This window comes from Terrapene carolina, unplaced genomic scaffold (assembly GCF_002925995.2).
Source record: "Terrapene carolina triunguis isolate 2854851 unplaced genomic scaffold, T_m_triunguis-2.0 Scaffold210, whole genome shotgun sequence".
Classification (NCBI taxonomy): domain Eukaryota; kingdom Metazoa; phylum Chordata; order Testudines; family Emydidae; genus Terrapene; species Terrapene triunguis.
Window position 1 is genome coordinate 36350205 of NW_020664561.1, and position 15508 is coordinate 36365712.

The 15508-nt window shown below is 40.7% G+C and overlaps 1 protein-coding gene across 5 annotated transcripts in view; it reads left to right on the top strand.

The window, feature by feature from the left end:
- The first annotated feature begins 9801 nt into the window (after positions 1 to 9801).
- LOC113407191 (transforming growth factor beta receptor type 3-like) overlaps positions 9802 to 15508 on the top strand; it is a 177695-nt gene continuing 171988 nt past the window's right edge. For all 5 annotated transcript variants that reach the window (XM_026655334.2, XM_026655336.2, XM_026655331.2 and 2 more), the window contains exon 1: positions 9802 to 10059. The gene's annotated coding sequence lies outside the window, so the exon portion shown is untranslated. The remainder of the gene's footprint in view (positions 10060 to 15508) is intronic.

A 15508-nucleotide genomic window follows, 5' to 3' on the forward strand; every position in this document is an offset into this window, starting at 1 on the left:
CGGCAAGCATGAACTCTGCCCCTGTCCCACCCCCTCGCGGCTGTCCCAGGGAAAGATCCCTGTATGCTGACCCTCTCCCGCCTCCACCGCGTGGCTGTAAACCGCCGGTTACAGTTCTGTAAAGGAACAGGCAAGCAGTCCCAATACTAACATTCCCCTACCTAATTCAAAGCAGGTCACCATGAGCGACATCACTCTGATGAGGATTTCACAGACGGAAAAAGAAAGGATGCTTCGGGAAAGCCTCAAAGACCAGGGCCGTATGCCGCCATGCTCTGCAGGGCAATGATCCCGGAGTACTTGCTTGTCTCCTGGCCCGGAAATGTTTGCTACTACGGAGGACCCAATAAGGCCGCTCTCCCCAGGAACCTGATGCAAAGGCTTTCCAATTACCTCCAGGAGAGCTTTGTGGAGATGTCCATGGAGGATTTCAGCTCTATCCCCGGACATATAGACCGGATTTTACTGTAGCTGCACTGGCAGGGACTAAACGGTAGAGCGGCTTGGGCAGAACAATCATGCTAAACCGGACATTGTTAGATTTTTTTCAGTAGTTGCAATGCCAGGGACAGAACCGTTAAGCGCCTAGGGCAAAGTAATCATGCAAAACTCATTGTTAATATTGTTAATATTCCTGTTCTGTTAAAAATAAATGTTTACATGTTTAAAACACTTACTGGCTGATCCTTCCCCTGATTCTGTGTCCGGGTTAATGGCTGGGGACGCTTGGTAGGGGATCTCTGTAAGGGTGATGAAGAGATCCTGGCTGTCGGGGAAATCAGCGTTGTAAGCGCTGTCGACTGCCTCGTCCTCCTCATCTCCTTCCTCATCTTCCCCGTCCGCTAACATGTCCGAGGAAGCGGCCGTCGACAATATCCCATCCTCAGAGTCCACGGTCAGTGGTGGGGTAGTGGTGGCGGCCGCACCTAGAATGGAATGCAGTGCCTCGTAGAAACGGGATGTCTGGGGCTGGGATCCGGAGCGTCCGTTTGCCTCTTTGGTCTTCTGGTAGCCTTGTCTCAGCTCCTTGATTTTCACGCGGCACTGCGTTGCATCCCGGCTGTATCCTCTCTCTGCCATGGCTTTAGAGATCTTCTCGTAGATCTTTGCGTTCCGTCTTTTCGATCGCAGCTCGGAAAGCACGGACTCATCGCCCTACACAGCAATCAGATCCAAGACTTCCCGATCAGTCCATGCTGGGGCCCTCTTTCTATTCTGAGATTGCATGGCCATCTCTGCTGGAGAGCTCTGCATTGTTGCCAGTGCTGCTGAGCTCGCCACGATGTCCAAACAGGAAATGAGATTCAAACTGCCCAGACAGGAAAAGGAATTCAAATTTTCCCGGGGCTTTTCCTGTGTGGCTGGTCAGAGCATCCGAGCTCGGACTGCTGTCCAGAGCGTCAACAGAGTGGTGCACTGTGGGATAGCTCCCGGAGCTATTAGCGTCTATTTCCATCCACACCTAGCCTAATTCGACATGGCCATGTCGAATTTAGCGCTACTCCCCTCGTTGGGGAGGAGTACAGAAGTCGAATTTAAGAGACCTCTATGTCGAACTAAATAGCTTCGTGGTGTGGACGGGTGCAGAGTTAATTCGATGTAACGGCGCTAAATTCGACATAAACTCCTAGTGTAGACCAGGCCTTAGTAAATAAACAAAAACCGCAAACTGAGCTTAACACGCTAGATAGGTAGGATATAAATTAGCAAATTCTTACCCTGAGTGATAAACAGGCTGGCAGACTCTTAAGGCACAAGTTGCCTTGGCTTTCCCAGGTTTCGATACACAGGCTAAAGATCCTTCTAGCCTGGGACCATCACTTCCCACAGTTCAGTCCTTGCCCCTCAGGTGTTTCCAGGTGTGTTGTTGGATGTCGTTGTCCTCCTTTTATATCTTCTTCCCACTTGCTGGAAAGCTCTTTTGCTGTTACCTGGGTCAAACAGTTCCCATTGTGTAGTGCTATCTCTGAGAGGTTTCTATTGCACACAGTTCCTGGGGTAATCCTTGTGCTTGTGTCATTTCCTCAATAAGCCATTAACATTGTTTAGCCTTTTTACTGTTGTATCTGAAAGGCTGTTTGTGAGGCTCAACCTCACAATATGTTTCAGTAATGCATACATACCCAAACTTTATAACTTCATATACAACGATAACACACACAATCCAACAAGATATTAATGTCTAGCAGATCAAGACTTTTAGAATGATATCTCACAAGACATACTTTGTACAAAATATATCCTAGTTACACAACAGTGGTGAATATTGGGGTGTCAGGGTGTCTCAGTCCTCTCTGTCTTCTCTTCTCCAGACTAAACAAACTCAATCTTTTTCAATCTTCCTTCACAGGTCATGTTTTCTAGACCTTTAATCATATTTAGCTTGTGATCCACTATAACCCCATATCCCTTTCTGCAGTAATCCTTCTTAAGCAGTCATTTCCTATTTTGTATGTGTGCAACTGATTGTTCCTTCCTAAGTGGAGTACTTTGCATTTGTCCTTATAGAATTTCACCCTATTTACTTCAGACCATTTCTCCAGATCATGTGCCACATACAGTATGAACTCTTGATACATAGTTGCCTGCCATTCCTACTGACCCTTAGCCAAGGACAGTAAGGGCTGATATGCTGCATTCTCTGGCATCCTCCTGTCTCTTTACCTCCATCCAGGGTGAGGAGTAAATTATAACTCCAAGGCTGGTAGTCTAAGACAGAGTCACAGGAAAAACAAACCAGTATCCACATAAGGCATTAATAAGCAGCAGAACTTTAAATACATATAACTTAAGAAACAAATTGTATTATAAATCATTTGGGAAAAAACTGAGTACCAATAAGTTCAAAAGAAATTCCTATCCCATACAAAACCTTAAATAGCAAAGAATGTAAAGCGTATATGTGAGGGAGAGCTCTTAAATGACACTCAGAATTCCAACAAAGTTAAACTTGAGAGTCACTCATGGGATTCACAGGGCTGGCGCAACCCATTAGGTGACCTAGGCGGAAGTTAATAAATTATATGAAGTGATAGTTCTCGGGAAGAAGCAGTTTTGGAAACAATATATATTAAATAGATATCTATTATATGGGTCTTACCTACTCCTAAAAATATAGGCCAAAACTTTCAAACCTGGCTGCTCCTAAATCCATATTTAGACACTTAAAAAAAGTGGCTTTAATTTCAAAGATGTTGAGCACTTGCAGCTCCCACTGATTTAAGTGAGATTTGTTGGTGTATTCTGAATATCAGGCCATACTTACTTTGGGGCCTAAATAGGTATATAGGAGTCTAACTTTTGGTACACACGAGATGATTAGGGAAAATAATCACTTACAAAATGTAACTATAAGACTCAACTTTCATCTCTGTGCCTTTTTTTATGAGGCCCTATACACCTGCGTCCCTGACCCAGACTGACATGCTCTTGTCCCTCCTTAATCTTATTCCTGATAAGATCCCTATAAACTCATGCCCTAACAAACAAAACAGACCAGAATAAGGAGAAAAGAGAAATTTCAGGGATGAGGGAAGGAGGGTAGGAAATCAAAAGATCAAAAGCAAAAAAGAAAAACCCCAAACCATGGAACTAACCGAAAATGCTCAACTTTACTGCTTAGTCACTTTCACTTTTGTTGCATCCCTTTCCTCTTCTTTTGTCTATTATATTGTAAACTCTCTCTAGGGAACTTGTCTTCATACTTGTCAGCAAAGAAGCTGTCACACCTTAGGCACAATATGAAAATAAGTAAGAAGTAATGCCGTAATAATATTAAAAGACAATTATATACATGAAAAGATTTTAGCCTGAGATATTTACAACTCATGCAAAGAATTCAATTCATAATATGGGCTTCAATTTGCAAGGACGCACACATCTTTCAGTTTTAAGACAATATTTAGTAATTTAGGTCCCAATTCTGCAAACATGAATATGCATAACTTTACTCATATGAGTAGTCCCATTGAACTCATGTATTTGTGTATGTTTTTGCAGGATTGAATCCTAAATTATTTACTATATAGGCTTGAATTGGAAAGGTCATGTATATATTACGGATATTTATTTATTTATTTATGTAGCACTTTATGGGCAAGTATGAAGACAAGGCCCCTGTTCTGAAGAAATTACAATGTATTGACTTCAATAGGCTTTGGGTTAGGCTTTAAACAGACAATTTACAGGATGGGAATGGAATCAACCAAATAAAAGTGATTGAGCAGCGACATTTTTCTCCCTCTTGATCTTTTCTTCTTCTTGTTTTTTTTTTTTTTTGTGGGTGTTATTTTTCCTCCTGCACATAACCTCTCTTTCTTTCCTACCTCTTCTGGTCTATTTTGTGTGAACTTGTTAGAATGGCAGTTCATAAACATCTTATAAGAAGTATATTTTAAGGAGAGGAAGGGTTCTGGCAGATTTAGGAGGCCTTGTGATGCAGAAGGTACAGGGATTAAATTGGGATGACACAAAAGGGATGCTTAGTCACAGAGGTATTTGTTTTGTTTTTCTTTATCTGACGTCTTCAACAGCAGATAATTTAAATAGCATATACTATTGTGTCCAAAACTTCATGGCGAGTTGAGGACTCAGCACAGGATTGGGCCCTATACCACTAAGGTTTCAAATCTTACATTCCATTGCTTCATTGGAAATTTGAGGTGTGCAAGGATTGCAGGATCATGACCTTAGGAAAGAATGCAGATTTTTCTTACTGTTTTGTATTAATGAGTTATTGGGTAGACATCTTTTTTGGTATGGCTTAAGTTTTATTAGTTAAAAATCATATAAAGATGCCAAACCTTTGATCCCTATTCCAGTAGGAGTCTTAAGCAGAATATGTGAAATAAATTAATTATTTTCCCATTAGCATCTATTTTCCCTACATCTTGTATTCATTGTTTTGGAATTTCATGACTGGGTTATTTCCCTCTTCGTTGGACTTTTTCTAGTTACTCTAAAACTTTTTTAGAGGGTCTGGGACTTTGTTGCTACATCCAGTTCCAGGGTCACTGACCACTTATATCTTCCACTGATTTAATGTAAAACAGTGCTTTTAAATTCACATACAGTACAAGTTGCTGCATAGTCTTGGCCCCTCTGACTTTCATGACTTTCTCACCCCATACCTCTGGGTCAGTCTTTTTATTCTAGATCTGAGAGCTTGCTAGCCATTCTATGTATGGGGAATAGTCTTTTTCATACTATGCTGCTCATTTATGGAATTCTATGCCTTTCAGGATTAGGCTGTCCAAGTCACTGTGAGAATGTAAATCCAGATTTAAGACATTTTTGTTCAGCTATTTTTTCTTTGATTTGTTCCGATGCGTGAATTACTTTTTGACATTTAAATGAAGGATGAAATATAAATGCAAGAGATCATTAAACTGTCTGCCCATATGGGTTCTATAGTAATTCTTTCGTTTAAAGTATGTCTTTTTACTTTTACTTTTGACAGTAGATTAGCATGTGTAGGAATGTGTTGCTCCCAAATCACAGCCCACAAGAATGGCAAACTGTTCCCTTGGCAATGAGGCAGGAGTGACCTTGTCCCAGTGTCTGTATTTGGGAAACTTATTGGCAACCTGACATCACCCTTGCAGCTGGTGTTCACGCGCTCAAGAGATGGGTTTGCTATCTTATGTAATTGTACACTGCATGTCTTCTTCATTCGCAAAATTTGTACCAATAAAAAGTGTTGTAAACAAAGCAAGTATTATAATAAAAACCCCAAAAAAGGTTTTTTCCAGGAAGGCTTTTGGCTTAAGGCTTTAAAAGCTAGTACCACAGACCTGGTGTTCTGTTTCCTTTCTCTTCACCACAAGCATGAGCATATGTTCATCAGCAAAAGGTGAATTTGATGGCACCACAAGCTACAGTATATGAGAGGTCCTTCTATTCCCTAGGGTCCTATGCTAGAACCATTCTGTGAAGCTCTGGAATAGGCTTCTGAAGGAGACTGTGGAATCACCATCACTGGAGGTTTTTAAGAACTGGTTGGACAAACACCCTTCAGGAATGCCATTTGGCCAGCCATTTGGTGCCATTTGGCCAGCCCCAGTGACAAGCACCGTCTAAGAGCTGCTCTATATTTTATAGAATTGGGCCCGAAGGGTCTAATTCTGTCTCAATTGAAAACAATGGGAATATTATCATTACCTTTGTTCCCTTTGAAGTTATGTTCTGACCCTGATCCTGCAATGACTTATACACGTTTCACATACCTCACTAGTCCATTGATTTCAATGGAACCCTCACATCGGTAGTTTTAAACACATGTATAAATCTTTGCAGAATTGGGGCCTACATTAAGATTTAAAATAAAACAAAACACATTCCTTTTTCTTTAGCTTGATTTCATATCTAACCAATATTATTCAATTTGAATATGTGGATATAAAGTAGATATAAAATAGCAAAGTTTGCATTTCAGAGTTGCAGTATATTACTTTTCCTCTTTGTTCAGGGACTTTCCCCACCCATACCTCTCTGTTACACACAAAGAGTCTGCAACCTGGATGTAGCCTGAAACTGATAAGATAGGGGCATGTCATGTTCTAACATGCAAGACTTTCCAAACACTGACAAAATTAATCACAAAAAGAGTCTAGGTGGGTTGAGGCTGCCAAGGAACGGCCCCAACTTTTGCTTTGCCTGTTTCTGCGGTTTTATAAGATTACTTACTAAATTGTTTAATCTAAAGAGAGTATTCATGACTGCAGCTGTAGATTCACTTGATTCACAGTGATACAACTGAAATACAGAGTAATTTCAGAGAATAAAGATTTTGGGCCTAATTCCAGGAGGTGCTCAGCAGTGCCATTGAAAATGAGTGCTTGGCACCTCAGAGGCAGGCGTGACGTATGGGGTTTGTGCTGCAGGAAGCAGTGAATTAGTATTTTTAAGAGGCATAGTAAAATCGGGGGGGAGGGCAAGGAAGGGATAAAAGACAAAACAGTAGAGCTAGTGGTAGTAGCAAAGTATTTTAATTACAAATTGAAATGTGTAGGCTGATAAATTGTATCCAACCAATCATTACAATTCCCTGAAGGAGTCATAGGAACATAGGGTTTGCAATACAGGATCAGACTACTGATCTCTGTTGAAGTCAAGATGCTTAGCGTGCTGCACAAACAGTTACAACAATTACAATAATAAAATAGATTCAATGGATAAACCTTTCTAAAAGCATCCTAAAATGCCACTCACCTCTCTGTAGCTTAGTTTCGCCATAGGTACATTGAAAATGATGATATTTACTTACTTGGGTGTTTTCAGGAATCAGGCTCAGTTTTGCTCTCCCTGAAGTTAATGGGAGTTTTGTCAATGACTTCAGGGGGAGGAGGAGCAGGCCCTTAATTTGTTAAAATTTGTAGAGTGCTATATGTGCTAAGTATGGTGATTATTTTTAAAGGGGAAGTTGGGGAATGGACACTAGAGCAACATAAAGCAGCCTTTACAGACCCCAAAATATGCTTCAATAATTAATTCTCATAATAATTAATTGTCAGGGAGGTTAGTATTATCAAACTCATTTTACAGATTGGTAAAATGAGGCTTAAAGGATTCATCTATTATGAACCCTTACCTAGAGGTGGCTGAAATTTTTTTGACAGAACAGTTTTTCATAAAAGAAATGCAGTTGTCAACAATCAAAATGTTTTGCAGGAACATATTAATTTAAAAAAATGACAGGAAAATAGCAAAACAAATAATTTAAATGTCTTTGTTTTGATAACATCAAAATATTTAGTTTCAATAAGGTTTTCAATAATGTTTTGTTTCAACTACTGTTTTCATAGTTTTTTATATATTAAAATATTAATTATAATATATGTACACACTGTTAATATGCATAATCATATTTTAATGTAGTAAAAGTCTAAGTGAAATTAATTAAAACCATAGTGAAGACAAAACATTTCAATTGTATTGAAATATGTTTTTACCTTAACGAAATGAAACATTTTGATTTTTTAAAAATAAAACTATTTGATATTATCTAAACAAAACATTTAAATGGTTGCAAATCAAATTTCTTATATTTTTTGTTTTGTTTTGTTTTTCAGGAAGTTTCAAAATTTTGGCTTTTCATTCCAATTGGGAACAATTCTTCACCAAAGTGTCAGAATTCTCCACAGAATGGAAATACTTGTTCCCAACCAACTCTGCCCTTAACTTCTGCTGAGTTACAACAAGGATGAATTAGGCCCAGACAGGTTACGTCACTTACTGAAGATCATGCAGTGAGTTCTTGACAGAGCCAAGAGTTGTGCCTTCCAGTCCAATGCAGTTTCAGTTAGCCCACTCCACTTCTGACTATCATTCTCTTCTACTGTTCTGCATAATGAAAATACCTGATTCATTCTATTAATATGAGTCAGTTTGAAGGTTGTTATAAGCAGGAGGGAGACTTCCACCTATAAAACAAGGAACTTGGCACAGACTCGCACATCTAACTTATAGAACACAATAGCAACCAACCATCTTCTCCTTTTCAAATTATTTTCCTTCTTCTAGCTATTACCACTGTTATGTTTTCCCTCCAGGGTTATAATGTACATGAAATTTAAAGGTCCTGTTAAATGTTTACCTACAGTATTAGCATAGAAAACAAATATTCAGCCTGTTTACTACAACAATAATTAATCTTCTAGCAGATCAGTCAATACACTTCATAGAGAAATTAGTGACCTAACATGGATCTAAAAGTGCCCTTAGGACATGCCAGCCAATCATTTTGTGACTTTATAATTCCTATATCATCCTAAATTGCACCATGATACTTTGGGATCTGGGTTATTACAGTGGATTAGGATAAGGTGCATATGTCAGAGAAGGTTTTGTCAGTAAAATTCAGGGTTATGCAGCGTAAAATGCAGGGTTATGCAGCCTAAAATTAGCCAGCTGCAACAGGATACAACGGCAAAACTGAGTTTTTGCAGTACTAGGATGTATTGGAGCCAATTTGTGTGTGTGTGTGTAATAGCAGAAGCAACACTTGCTCTGTCTTATGATGGTACTATTTGGCAGACTCCATCAGGATACAGATGCTGAATCTGAAGTATTTTTTGGTAACACTGTTGCACTGGGGTGCAGTAGGGTCCAGATTTATAAACTGCAGCAAGAGTGGCAATATTCTCTATTTAGGCAGTAGAATCTGAGAGACTGCAACCAAAAACTGTCTAAATCCAGGAAGATCCACCGACAGAATCTGGACCAGCTGCAGCAATATGACTAGATTTTCTTTTTTTTAATGTTAAAGGAGTGCCTACATCCACACTTGTCCATTATTAACAGGAAGAATTAGCAAGGTTGGGCCCCATTGGCTAGATCGGGCAATCTTTTACCCAGATCTCGAAAAGACAAAGTTAAAATATTATCCCAAACTTGTCCTGGAAAAACTCAGCTGGAATGTTGCATAACGTGTCTGGGGTTTAACCCAAAGTCAAATGTACATGACAAACTGCGGCCAGTGTGTCTCGCTGAAGGGAGGGACTGGTCCAAGCAACACGCTGTGCATGTCCTCGCCTCTCCCAGCCCGGCACTCCGCTGCTGCGAGGAAACGACCCGCCCCGGGGCAGGGGAAAAGGCCGAAGAAGCGCTCGGAGCTCATCTATCAACTGGGGGGGAGGGGGAGGGGCGCAGAGCGAGCGGGCCGAAGGGAGGAGGAGTCTCCGAGGGCCGCGGCTCCGCGCGCCCATCGCGGCGCTGTCCCCGCCCCTCGCCCAATAGCAGGGCCGCTGGGCGCTGATTGACGCGGCCGAGAAGCAGGCCCCGCCCCGGTGCGTGTTGCTCCAACTTGCTCGGAGTCGCAGCCCGATGGGGTGAATCGCAGGTTTCTGGCGGAGCGGGTGGGCGCTTCTCTCCTCCTCCCGCTCGGGGCGACCAGGGCGTTCGCAGGCACCTCGGAGCGGCCCCCGCCGCGGCCCGTTCCGCCCGGGGCAGCTGGCTCCGGATGGCGTAGCCGGGCTGCACCCCTGGAGCGCAGGGAAAGTTGTTGCCGTTTCCTCTGAAGTTGCTCCTGGGGGTGTCCCGGGTTGACAGACCCGCTGAGAGGTAGGTCTGGGAACGCCGCTGCCCCGGGTGGCCGGGCTGCCCCAGCTGCAGCCCGGGGGGCAGCGCGGGGGGGTGTGTGGGTGTGCAGTTTGCGGGCTCTTGGGGATGCTGGTTTGGCAGCCTCCCTGCTGCGTATGTTCGCAGCGTTGGGGCTGCTCGGCGCTTTGCCTGACTCTGCCGCTGCCGGTGAGCCGCTGACATCCCGCCCACGAGCAGGGCTCCGGGGGCGCCCCCGCTTTGAGCAGGGTGTGTTCACTTGCGGCAGCCCTTGGGAGTGGGTGAGCGGGTTCCCTGGTGGGGGGCTTGTCCGCGCTGAGCCCGGCGCTTGGAGCTGCTCGCCCTCGGGATGCCCTGCTCGGCATCTTCCTAAGGGAAGAGGAAGTAACGCGGCGTGTAGTCCTGATGGGGCTCACCGCAAGTGCGTTCACCCTCTCTCCCATGTGTCCGTCTCCTTGGGATTTGGGTGTCTCTGCACTTCAGCTGCGGTGTGTCAGAACATCAATGAGAGCTGAGTCACAGGGCCACATTCCCCCCCCCTTACACCCCTGTCACGCTCGCTTTTCCCGAAGCAGAACTTGACTTCGTTGGAGTGCCTGGGAATAATTAACGGCATAATTTTGTGCTGTGACATTTAAGTTGGCCCTCTGACATTTTCTATGTAGGCTGTGAACTCAGGAAAAGACTGACTGTAGTTGGAGCATATTGTCTTCTGTTACATGCTTTGCTGTTGTGCAAACATTGCTATTATTATTGGCATGATTTGTTGACCATGACTGTTTGATTCTTGGTAGGTTTAGATTTTAATAGACAAAAACATTCTTTTAAACAGTAGGGACTGAATTATCACTTACACTGGCGCATCCTATTGATTTTTAATTGGATGGCACCACTATAACAGAGCAAATTAGGGGCCTAGACACTTGTGTTTAGCACACACTTGGGTCTTGTAGTTTGGTAGCAAAGATTTTTATTATTTTTAGTATTATCTGGGATTTGTTTACAGTTCTGTGAGTAACTTAGTGACTTTGGGAAAGTATTTAACTTTTTTGTGTATTTCTTTTCCCATACGTAAAAAGAGGATAATGTCCACCGCCTGGGTGGGATATGGATCAATTCATTAATGTTTGTAAAGAATCAAAGATCCTGTAGATGGGGGAATGTTAGAAGTGCAAAGCATTGTATTTGAAAAAATACTGGAACTATGAGGCAGGCAGTTTTCCTATTAAATGCTACAGGTGTTTTAATGCAAATTCTTTTGTTTTTCAGACCCATATGTTAAAGAAAGCTACAGAAGTTTGTAGTCCATTAGTGACTGTATATAAAGACATCAAGTCAAATTCACTATTGGTATAAACTGGAACTTCATCATGCCAGCAGTGAATTTGGCTTATGAACTTTCTAGTGTAGTATTGCAGTGTATAATTTCACAATGTTTAGTGTATTGGAAGATAGAACAAATACCAGTGGTATGTCATTTTAGTAGAATTTCATTGATATAGTACAGAAAAAGATAGCTTTTTGGTTGTTGACACATGGGATTTACTGCTGCATATTTTACAGTGGAAGTACTGCAATTCAGTAACTCCAGATTTGTAAGTATTTACTACTTCTCTAAATAACAATCATCAAAGTACTGTAATGTGTGCAATTAAAGGAGAGTTAAATGTAAGTAAAAAATTATTGGACCATTCACAATTTCAGCTTCACATTTAGTTGCAAAGTTATGTCACTTGAAATTGAGTGATATTGGGGGATGTTGTGGTTGTTCTCAAAATAGCAAAAATCCTGACTAAGTTGTTAAATAGAAGGAGCGTTTCAAGCATAAGTTAAGGCATATATGTGTGCGCATTGCCTTTCCCCCCCTTTCTGTCCTTGCGTTTACATTCCATGGTAAACGCCATTATATCGATCAAAATGACATAATTTCTGAATGACAGTTCTATAAATCATTAATTCATTTTAACTTTTCTGTGCATCATTTTGTTCTCCAATAGGTGTCAATCAATATAATTTAGCTTTACTAGGAAATATTTTTATATGACTCCTGTTTCTTGCATGCAGATAGTCATTGTAATCTGTTTGATAAAATGAAAATAGTTTGATTTCCCCTCCCCCCCCTACTCAGAAATAAATAGTCCTGTCACCTCTGTTTGAACATATTATTTACCTTTGTGGCTGGGGCTGAGGCTTGGATGTGAGGGTAAGCTGGCTGAAACTCAAACTAGATAAGATCTCAAAAATGCTAATTGACTGTGTAAATAGCACAAGAAAGGCTGGGGATGACAATTGGCTCCCTTCATGGAGGAAGTGTGCCCACTTCTTGTTACTAATGTCCAAAGCCTCAGGGTCTGATTAGTCTAAAGATGAGATGGAAGGCTCGGATAGCAGCAATGCTCAGGATTGCTTTTATGAAACACGCACATCTTAGAAGTTGAACTAGCCAGTAACTACAACTAGTGCAAAGTATATATACTCATTTGTTTAGTAGCACTTATTGCAAAAAGTACCTTACCTACTGAATTCCAGGTACTGATTGGTTTTAACTAGAGCTGTATAAAAATATTCTCAGCAAGAACTTTCATGAAAGTTTTCATGGAAAAATGGATTCTTTAGAACAACTTTCATTTAACCTATAAAGTGGTAGATGGTTTGGATCCTGGTTACTGGAGAGATTGACCCTCTTTCTGGAAGATACTGCAGCTGTTGAAATCAGCTGAGGTGTATGAACTAAAAACTCCTGGGTTTAATCAGGAGGGGGTTGGAGGTATACTTCATTGTTTCAATGAAGGGTCCTCGGTGCAGGGATCTGGACTTGATGACCCCTTGAGGTCCCTTCCAGCACTACACTTTCATGATTTCAGTTCTGGAACTTGCTTCCCTCAGTTGTTTGCTCAAACCCAAATTTGCTAACCTTGAGGTCACACTTCAGAGTTTCTTTTGTCTCAGGCTTTAAAAGTGGGGTTTAATGGGTGATGGGAGAGTCCTAGTTGGCAGTGGGGTTCATGTTGGGCACTTGTGCTAATACACATATTTGATTATTTAGCTTTTGGACAGCTATCCAGAACTTCAGATAGTCATATTATGTGAATAAAAATGTATTTTAAATGATCATGCCTCTTTCTTTTAACAAACGCAACTTCAGCAACATAAGGACTTCCATAGTGGGTTAGACAATGGTCCATCTTTCCTAGTATCCTGTCTCTGACAGTGGCCTGTACCAGAGCTTCAGGGGTGTGTACAGAACAGGGAAATTTGGAGTGATCCACTTCTGGTAGTCAGAAGTGGAGGGTCATCCTGAGCATGGGGTTGTGACCCTGATCATCTTGGCTAATAGCCATTGATGGACCTATCCTTCATTAACTTACCCTGTTCTTTTTTTGAATCCAGTTATACTTTTGGCCATCGTAACATTCCCATGGTTATAAGTGCCACAAGGCAGTTCTGCGTTGTACTTTTTCCCACACTAGCTCTTGTTTGTATTGAACCTGCTGCTTATTACTTTCATCAGGTGCCCCCTAGCTTTGGTATTATGTGAAAGGGTAAATAACACTTCCCTATTCACTTTTTCCACACCACTCATGATTTTATAGACTTCTATCATATTCCCTGCACCCCCGGCCTCCCTTAGTCATCTATTTTCTAAGCTGAACAGGCCTAATCTTATTTTTCCCTTTTCCATTTCCTTATCATGCCAAAACATCCTTTAAACACCAGTATTATCAAGTCATACCCAGAGGAATAGTGTTTGTAAGTTAAGTGCAAAACCAGCAGGGGGAACACCAAACACTATTCATGTAGGCTCTTCTAAGTAATTGCAATTAGTTAAATTCGGGTGTTGTACTTTTAATAGTGTTTCTTCAAAGGTGAACTGTAGTCCACAAGATAAAATTGCAGGGTTTTGATGCTAAGGCACTTTAACTTGTTGTGCTTTTCTATCACTGCGGATTAAATTCAGCCTTGGCATTGCTGGCATGTTGACCACTGATTTGAATGAGAGTTATGCCTGCGTAAATTGTGCCAGAGTTGAATTTAGTCCACATTTTAAGGTTTACCTAAGATGCAAAAGTGAAATTGCTCTTTAAAAATGTTTGAAAGTTAGTATTCAGGCATTTAAAATTGAGGGAGATTTTATGATCAATTGTTAAATGCATTTAATCTGGGCAATGGTATAACATACTTCTACAATGTAAGAGCTAAAGTTGTCAGGATTTCCACTATATGTCACCAGGGAACTGTAGCTCCCTCAAAACCATTCCTACTGTTTAAAATTGTCATAAGATTTTTGCTACAGAAGGGAATATTTTTAGATACGGAAGTTCACCCTTTCATGTTTAAGGGAATTGTTAATGTCCTTGACCCATTGTTTGCTTATTTTATCAAAGGTCAAACAAATGATTTTCCATTTTGGTCTGTACTGATCTGCTTGCTGGTTTTTTTTTTGCTATGAGGAAATTAAAAAAAAAAAAAAAAAAAGGCATTATTTTTGATGGTCGTATGCATGCCACTCAGCCCTTACTGTTTATCAGTAGGGTGAATGAAACTTGGTGCAGCCAACTGGCAAAGATGTGGAGAAAACTGAAATTAACTAGAGCTTTTAAAAATATTTTTCTAGTACTTTATAATGTTTTATTTGATGATTTGGTTGCCAAATAAATATTTATCTTAAATGAATTATCTAGGTGCATACAACTTATCCAGAGTATAATTTTTTTTTTGTGGGCTGCAGATTAGAAATAGCTTTTCAGTGCATTTTGATATTGACCTTTAATTCTAAAAGATGTATGTATACAATAAATATAGGATTATTTCTTCCATAGCTCTAATATTTATGGGGATTAATAAATGTACACTAGCATTTAACAACTTTAGTAGTATATTTATAGCTAAGCATACCGTAATCCACTAAGAAGTAGTAAAGTTGAAATTGCTTTTATTCCATAACTGTGGAAAGCCATCACACAGAAGTGGCCATCATCCAGTAGAGCAGCACTGTGACAGCAGCAATTAGCTCTGTTCATAGCCAAACTGAAACAAATGAACACAACTCTGGAAGTCCTTTGGGGGATGGACATTGGAGTAGTTTCTTGGTCTCTTTCCATCCCAGAATTTCTTGTTTGCTTATTTCACAAGAGAGATAATTTCTTAAATCATCATTTGTCATTGTAAGCCGGGTCCTTACGTTTTGCTGTATGCAAAGTCTCTGATTTGTAAAGTTCAGCAGAGCAGACTCTTATAGTCCTGAGAGAGAAACTTTTTTAATTGGTAAGTTGTGTGCTAGTTTATGACATCATTTATAATGAAAATGTTTTTCTTGGGGAAACTGAGATATATCAGTCTTGTTTCACATGTGCATGGTGTGACTGGTGCTTCTAAATGAATCGTTTTTAATTATTTTTTTTGCCATTGCCAAAATTCATTCACTGCAATAGAAGTATTTAACAGAAGTGTC